Genomic DNA, 9,613 nt, shown 5'->3' with positions numbered 1-9,613 from the left:
AATGGTGATGGGTGATTTGAATGTGATGGTAGGCGAAGGAAGAGAGTGGTGAGGTGGGGGACTATGGTTTAGGAACAAGGAATGACCACACCCTGTATTTGCATGTGAATGGAAACCATATGTTCATGGCCTAGTATACAGGGTCCGTACAATAAGTACCGTGACTGGTTCGCTGTAGCCTCAACGGTGCGGTGGATGGGGGTCCGACTGGTCGGCTCGGTAGAGAGGTCCCCCACCACTCAGGTGCACTTTAGTTCAGTCGCCTCCGGGCATGCGTTGAGACAGGAGATGGATTTATGTGACGTGTGATTTCTTGTGGTGTCGTCGCGCCAGCACACTGTCGAGCAAACGCTACGCTGTGAAGTTTTGCGTTAAACTCGGGAAATCCGCGGCGAAGACTCTTGATCTCATTAAACAGGCTGATGGGGATGATGCCTCAAGCCGCAAAAAAGTTTTTTAATGTCAGAAAATGTTTCAGGGAGGCCGAAGCTCGTCGAAGACGAGCACCGAGTCAGACGACCGCTCGCATCGATGCTCAGGTGGCCAAAGTGAGAAAAGTTTAGGACTCTGACAGGCATTTAACCATCGCCCTTATCAGTGAGGAGACCGGCCTTTCATTCGGAACCGTCCACACCATTGTAACAGAGGATCTTGCGATGAGGAAAGTTTGCGCGAAGCTGGTGCCGAAAACCTTGAGTGAGGAACAAAAACTGTCGCGGGTGGAAATTTCGCAAGAAATTTTGGACTGCATCCAGGAAGATGAAGATTTTCTCCTTAACGTTATTACCTCAAAAGTAGCTCAAAGGATATCGGTTCGACTCCATCGAGGCGGTTCAAGCGGCGACGACAAAGGCCCTCAACAGTATTTCAGAAACCGACTTCCAGCGGGCTTTTGACGAGTGGCAGACTTGCCGAACTAAGCATGTATCCATGCAGGAGGAATGTATTTTGAAGATTGTCAAGTAATTGTAATGATAACTGCAATATATTTGATTTTTGGAACCAGTCCCGATACTTATTGAACAAACCCTGTAGGATCCAGAGCCCAATATTTGTGCCATAATTTGTATTTTCAATCAGAATTCACGAAGTACTAGAAAATATCACCTATACTACAACATCTTTTACCTTGAAATTGAAAAAGTACACTAAGCAGCACTCCTATTTTAATGTGAACGGAAGCCTCATGCTAATGACGTATTTTAGGGTCCAGAGGCCACCATTTCTGAGGAGAGTCGTCTTTTCCGACTGAAGTCACAAAATGCTAGACCATATGTCCTAAACTAGAGCACATTTCATTGAAATCTTGATAGTATTCCCTATATTGGCCTGCATATGTAAACAATGGGCATACCTAGTTACCTCATATTCAAACCATGGCATTATTTATGGTTCATGTCAATGATTTGCGTATGCAGTAACCATGGCTCATGACCTAGCTTAGGATCCACGGCCCGCCAAAGGTGACATAAACACTAAGCTGCACTTGGCCCACAACAACAGTCATTTTCTAGTAGATTTTCCAGGTATTGGTATATTTTCAACGTGAAATTTACATAGTGCACCCAGTACATTGCCTTTTTTGGCCTATGTACGCAAAACCTATGCTCATGGCCTACTATAGAATTCGGGGCCCACTCTTCATGATGAGAGTCGTCCTTTTAATAATAATTCAAATGGTACTATAAAGGCGAAAGAGTAGCCAATAGTTTGTACGAGGCTAGCTTATTAAATTCCTTCCTTCAAAGCGTCTGTCTTAACGAATGTCTTCGATAGCTAGCTTACCAAATCGTGATTGTTTAAAAATGCGAGAAACAATTTGCACTTTTTATTCATGATTTTCTTATTTCGGGAGAGAATAATCTCCCAGTGGATGCGATTTTTCTTGATTTTAAGAAAGCCTTCATTATAGTTACCCATAGTAAACTACTCGCAAAGCGAGAAGCATATGGCATAGATAAAAATATACTAGGTTGGATTAAAGACTTTTTGAATGGTCTGGTAGAAAGAGTAGTCATAAATGGAATTAGTTCAGAAGTTCCTTCAGGTGTTCCCGAGGGAAGTGTTATTGGACCTCTTTTGTTCCTACTTTACGTTAATGGCATTGACTCCGTATTCACTCGTAAGATACATTTATTTGCTGAAGATTCAGTGGTTTACCGTGATACCCGTAATCCTGAGAACACGGCAGCTTTATCAGATGACCTTGATGCCATACAACGCTAGTGCGACACTTGGCAATAAGAATCAAACTTCAAAAAGTGCGAAGTCAAAAATATTTTGGAAAATGAGCAATTTCCACTCAAATGCCTGCTGCATCGGGAATACCGAATTGGAATATGTAGACTCAATTAAATACCCAGGTGTTACCCTCGCCTATGTGGACAAGCTAAAAAAGAAGTAGGATTTTTTTGGAGAGTACTGGATTAATCTGATGATAAGGTCAAGGGGATATGTTGCTGGTTATGCCTCATTTAGAATATGCTGCAAGTATATGGGATCCTTACGAAGTTGGTTTAATTGGATCGCGTGCAGCGTAGAGGACCTAGATTTGTAAAACGTAGTTATGATGAACTTAGTAGCATATCCAAAATATTAGAGCAGCTAGGCTGGGAATAACTTACGGAGCACCGGTTAAATTAAGGATTTAATCTCTTGCATAAACTGGAAGGATTTCTTTAGCAGTGATGTTGAAAATGTATTATTACAGTGGCAGAGATCATGCTAATAAAATTAGAGAGACTAAGTGTAGAATAGATAGATTTAAGACGTCATTTATTCCACGATAAGGGATCAGAATAGCATTGTCCGACAGCGGCAGGGTCAATTCGGATCAAAATTAGTCTGATGTATATTCACCCCCTGCCACACACCCTAGTGGTGGCTTGCAGTGCACTAAAATATATCATTTATAATGTCAATTTCGGGGGCTTATCTGCTTTGGAAGGAAGCTCAGAAGAACGAGAAGAAAAACTACAGATGATTCTAGTTACAATAATGCTATTGGTGCAGTAATTAATACAGTGAGAATTGGTAGTCTGTGGGCCCTGTATTTCCTAATAGAGTGAGTGATAGATGTACTGTAATTATATTTGCTATTTTATTGGCATATAAAATTTGATTCCTAAAAGCAATTTCTTTTTAGTGATTGTTATTATTAATTAAAGTGTTTTAAATATAGTGATAGTTTAATTTCTGGTTTATTTTGTGCCAGCAGCCGCGATTATACCATTGAGGAAAAGGATTCATTTTGTTTTGTTTATAGTAAAATTTTGTTTTTATTAATTCTAAAAATTTTAGATGAAATTTATATTTTTAGAAAATATTTATTTACTGATTCTATGAAATTCAGTTTATTAACAAGGATTAGATACCCTTTTATACTGAGTGCTAATTTATACCTGGGTAGTATTAGTTTAGGTCTTAAAACCTAAAGATTTTGGTGATATTTTATTCCTTTGAGATGATTCTGTTCTTTAATCGATAATCCACGATACGTTTAACTAATTTAGACCGCTTTAGACACGATGTCAACTGGTTACGTATATAATTTTAACTGGTGTTTCGTACATAGTTTTAATGGAATAAATGAAATGATAATCTTAAGATTGAGACAGTTTTTATCACTATTCATTTAAACGGTCCCAATATTTGATCCTGTACAGAAGTACAATTTACGAAATACAGGATGAGGCTTTGCATTACTAAAGTTTGAAAACAGATTCCAAAAACAAACTTATGTAAAATAATTTTACATCAACGAATACATATGCATCATAGTACTAAGCTGTCAGCAGAAAACAGAGTGATAGAATCAAATTCATGCATGTGATATTTTCTCATGATACGATACTTTAATTAGTCGCATGGTTTACACTATCAAATTGAGGATATGTAATAGTTATCGGGAGTTAAAGAAAAAATAGACAATGTTTGATGACGAAGTACATCTTAATATTAATCCTAAATGAACTTTCAATTCAGCGAAGTACGAGGACAGTTCAGAAAGTAACCTCCGTTATGCTACAAAAATACTCAGGAATAGATTGAGAAAATGCATTATTTTCATCTCAAAACAACATATCTTTATAATTTAATACATAATCGCCAAACAGTTGACATATCTCTAAACTAATTTTAAAATTCTTTCAGCATAAATGTCTGCCGCTTTAGATCGCAGCCAACCGATGATGGCATCTTCAAGTTCCTCTTCGAGACGAGCGTAATAAATGTAGTAGCCTAATTTTTCAGTCGTCATTCCATGTAACAGTCGTATAAATATGTGGAAAACTTTCTAAAGATTTCAGATATCGTGAAACGCCGATTTTTACGAGCTTTTCGTCAATTTTCAGGCGCAGTTCATTGTTCACTACAGATGGGCGGTCACTTTTGCCATTATCATGGTTATTAAAGTTCACTCTTAAACGAACGAAAAGACTGGCGCACAACTCTATCACTCATCACATTTGATCCATACGGATCACAAATTTCCCGATGAATGTCAGCAGGTTAAAAGTTTTCTATCAGTAAAAACCTTATCACTGAACGTATGTTACTAGACAGTCATAGTCATTACTTCTCTATCTTCCAATGAAGACGGAGCAAAATTCCGTCGAAATGATCAAGAAATAACGTGTTAGTACTCTTTTTATGTGTGTCTATATTGTTTGTGCTGTCCAATTCATTATTCGGCACTTCCGTGTTACGTCGACGAAATCATCTATACATATATTTTTATTTATTTATTAGGCAATCTACCGGTTAAGGTAGGTTTTTGGATGGACATAGTAACTAATTAAATAATTTGTGACCCCTAGCAAAACACAACATCCTACTTTACATCAGGTCCCTCTTCAGCTCTGAGTACTTTCTTCCTCCCTTCATCCCGTCCAACATCCCTATCCCGTTCCTTCCCTTTCCTCGTTTCCCTAACATTCTCCCCTCAATTACAGTCTTCAACATCCCGCTGCTGGGCAATACCCCATCAGTCACTTTTCCTGCCTTCATAGGATTGCTCCCAACAAACCCCTCTCTTCGCCCACCATACCAAGGCCTTCCTCGTTTGTTTTCTTCTCTGTCCATTTCACCTTCTCCATTCTTCTCCACACCCACATTTCAAAAGCCTCCAGTCTACGTCTATCCTCCTGCTTCAATAACCACGTTTCCACGCCGTACATAACTACGCTTCATATCAAAGTTTTTACGAGTCTTTTCTTAAAAACCTTACTCCACGTCCCTCTCATCAACTCCCTCCTCCTTGTGAAAGCCTCTTTGCCAAGCGCAATTCTTCTCCTTACGTCCCTACTACTTTGACCGTGTTGGTCCAACATATATATATATATATATATATATATATATATATATATACTACCTTGATCAAAACGTTCCCGGAATAACCACCGTGTGGCGCTCCCATCGTTCCGATTTGAGTTCTGTTTTTTTGTTAAATTGGTACATCTGTTGTTGATATTCCCTTTAAATCTTAGTGTCATAACTTGACATTTGCAAAAGTTACGTAGCCAAGAGTACATCTATCTCTGTGTGTTTCGGCGATTTTTTACAATTGCAGAAATGGATTTAAATTTGCAACAACGAACTTGTATTAAATTTTGCGTAAAAAACGGATTTAGTGGCGCACGGACGTTGGAAATGTTGGAAGAGTGTTTCGGCAACGATTCTCTAAAAAAAACGGTCGTTTACCAGTGGCACGAGCGGTTCAGAAGTGGTCGTGAGTCAATCGAAGATGATGAACGCAGTGGCAGACCATCGACATCGAAAGTCGGTGAAAAAATTGATAAAGTGAAAGAAATGTTGTTCAATAACCGCAAATTAACCATCAGAGAAATAGCGGAGGACTTGAACATTGCCTATGGATCCGCCCAAGACATTGTGGTTAATGATTTGGGTTTCCGTCGTGTAGCAGCAAAGTTGGTGCCAAAAGACCTCAATTTCATGCAAAAAAGAGACCGTGTTGACGTCGCAAAAGACATGATTTGCGAGGCTGAATCCGATCCCACATTCATCAAAAGGATCATTACTGGAGACGAGACGTGGGTTTATGAGTACGACACGCAATCCAGACATCAGGCAAATGAATGGCGTTCACCAAATGAGCCGAGACCAAAAAAACCACGTCGTTTTCAGTCAAAAAAGAAGGCAATGCTGACGGTTTTCATGGATTACAACGGTGTAGTGCATCATGAATTTTTGCCAGAAGGCCAGACAGTAAACAAAGAGTATTATTTGGGCGTTATGAGACGTTTGCGTGAAGCAATTCGCCGAAAGAGACCAGAAATGTGGGCAGAAAACTCGTGGATTTTGCACCATGATAACGCACCGTCGCACAGTGCTATCATTATTCGTAATTTTTTGACGAAAAATGCAACAAATACCATCCAACAGCCACCGAATTCACCTGATTTGGCTCCCTGTGACTTCTTTCTGTTCAATCGAGTTAAAAAACCATTACGGGGAACGCGTTTTAGCAGCCGAGAGGAAGTTATGGAAAAATCGCAGGAAGCACTGATGGACATACCGAAAACCGAATATAAAAAATGTTTCGAGGATTGGATCAAGCGCTGGCATAAGTGTGTTGCAGTCGATGGGGATTACTTTGAAGGGGACAATATAGATTTAGATGAATGAACTAGTATTTTTAATTTTCTGAATAAATTCCGGGAAATTTTTGATCAAGGTAGTATATATATATATATATAATATATATACATAAAATATATATATATATATATAAAAAATATATATATATTATTGTTGCATACATATATATATATATATACATACATACATACATATATATATATATATATATATATATATATATATATATATATATATATATATATATATATATATATATATATATATATTTTTTTTTTTTTTTTAAGTAATCTACCGGTTAGGGTAGGTTTTTGGACGGACACAACTACCAAACAAATATTTTATTACTCCTAACAAAACGCAAAATCAATCATCCTACTCTATATCAGGTCCCTCTTCATCACTGAGTACTTCCTTCCTCCCTTCATCCCGTCCAGCATCCCTATCCTGTTCCTTCCCTTTCCTCGTTTGCCCAACGTTCTACCCTCTATCACAGTCTTCAACATCCCACTGCCGGTCAACACCCCCTTCATCCACTTTTCCTGCCTCCATAGGATTGCTCCCAACAAACCCCTCTCTTCGCCCACCATACCAAGTACTTCCTCATTTGTTTTCTTCTCTGTCCATTTCACCTTTTCCATTCTTCTCCACACCCACATTTTAAAAGCCTCCAGTCTACGTCTATCCTCCTGCTTCAATGACCACGTTTCCGCTCCATACATAGCTACGCTCCATATCAAAGTTTTTACGAGTCTTTTCTTAACATCCTTACTCAAAGTCCCTGTCATCAACTCCCTCCTCCTTGTGAAAGCCTCTTTGCCTAGCGCAATTCTTCTCCTTACGTCCCTACTACTTTGACCGTGTTGGTCCAAAACACTACCGAGATACGTAAACTGTTCTACCTGCTCTAGCTTTTGCCCTCCTATTTTAATGTTAAGCTTGGCCTTTTTCTTTCTAGAAAATCGCATAACCTTTGTTTTCTTAATATTGATTCTCATCCCATACCTGTCGCACTGAATTTCCAATTCACTCAGCAATGCTTGCAGCCCCTTGGCTGACTGACAAACTAAAGCTTGGTCATCAGCAAACCTAAGTGATTTTACGAATTCCCCGCCCACTTTCATTCCTACCTCGAGTTCTTCCCATGCCTCTTTGATCATTTCTTCTGCGTACAGGTTGAACAGCAACGGTGATAATGGGCAACCCTGCCTTACACCCCTTCCTAACACTGCCCATCCTGACTCCCCGTTTCCCACCCTCACCTGAGCAGTCTGAGACATGTAAAGGTTGCGGATTAGCCTCCTTTCCCTCCAATCTATTCCTATTTTCTGCAATATACTCATTAGTTTTTCCCAATTTACTCTATCAAACGCTTTTTCGAAATCTACGAAACAGGCAAATACCTCCTGGTTGTGTTCTATATTCCTCTCGATTAATAATCTCATTACTGCAATGGCATGACGCGTACCTCTCCCCTTCCTAAACCCAAACTGATCATCCCCTAAGTAATCATTTGCCCTACTCTCTATCCTTTTGTTTATGATCCTGAGAACAACCTTAGCTGCGTGGGATATCAAACTAATTGTCCTATAGTCCTCACATGACGTGGCCTTTACCTTTTTCTGAATAGGAACTAAAACTGATCTCACAAAGTCTTCCGGCCAGATTCCCTCCTCATAAATACTACGGATCAGCCCATATAGCCTCTTCCTCCCACATTTTCCTAAGCATTTTAAAAGTTCCATGGGAATGTTATCTACCCCCACGGCCTTATTTAGTTTCATCTCCCTTAATGCCCTTTCTATCTCATTGTCTAGTATGCCTGGACCTAAGCTATCTTCCTCCACATCATGTTCCTTTTCTATGTGTAACTTTGTTGGTCTAAGCTCTTTACTATACAGTTCTTCTATATATTCTTTCCATCTCTCTTGGATCTTTCCTGCGTCAACTATTACCTTACCCGCCTTATCTCTAACTGCTATCGTTGATCTCCCTTTCTTACTTACCGATAAAGATTTAACTTTGCTGTACAGCACACCGATTTCACCCTTCCTCTGTAGACTTTCCATATCCTCGCACTGTGTCTTCCACCATGCTTCTTTTGCTTTATTTGTTGCCCGCCTCAATTTATTGTTCAATTCTTTGTACTTCATTTTGCCTAATTCTGTATTTATATTCTTCCATTTTCGCCGCTCATCCATCTTTGTAATCATCTCATCCGTGATCCATGGTTTCCTAGTCCTTTTAGTGTTAACGGTTCCAATAGTGTCTTTTGCAGCTTTAGACAAGCCTTTCTTGATACTTTCCCATTTTTCTTCGATAGTACTTAGTTCTTTACCATTCTCCATGATTTCCTCTACTGCCTGTTTATATTCCTTCCTTTTCAAACCATTTAATGCTTCTACATTCCATTTTCTGACTCGCCGCCCCTGCCATATCTTTTTGAAACGGACGCTACATTTCATAACCACTAAATTGTGGTCAGAGTCCACATCCGCTCCCGGGAAGCAGTGCGAATTTATCACACTGTTACTAAACCTGTGTCTAACCAGGATATAATCTAGCTGATACCTTTCTGAGTCACCTGGTATTTTCTATGTATACCTGCGTCTTTTGTGGTGTCTGAACCAAGTGTTGGTGATAACTAAGCCCTGTCTCCTGCAGAACTCAACTGCTTTCTCCCCGAGGTCATTCCTCGTGCCTAAACCGTAGTCCCCCACCTCATCACCATCTCTTCCTTCGCCTACTGTTGCATTCCAATCCCCCATCACTATCAAATGTTTCCCTGCAGGAACACATGCAATCATGTCCTCTAACTGATCGTATATCCTATCGACCTCTTCTTCCTTATGGTTGCTCGGTGGCATGTATACCTGGATAATAACTAAGTTCGTGGGTTCTGCTTTTATCTCCACTAGTAGTATTCTATCCATTACCTGCTCTATGTTGACTATGCTTCTTCCTACCTCTTCATTTAATACTATGGCAACCCCTC

This window comes from Hetaerina americana, unplaced genomic scaffold (genome assembly GCF_022747635.1).
Source record: "Hetaerina americana unplaced genomic scaffold, ioHetAmer1.1.p SCAF_8, whole genome shotgun sequence".
Taxonomy (NCBI): Eukaryota; Metazoa; Arthropoda; class Insecta; order Odonata; family Calopterygidae; genus Hetaerina; species Hetaerina americana.
The sequence above is the reverse complement of the archived record's forward strand: the minus strand, read 5'-3'. Positions refer to the sequence as shown.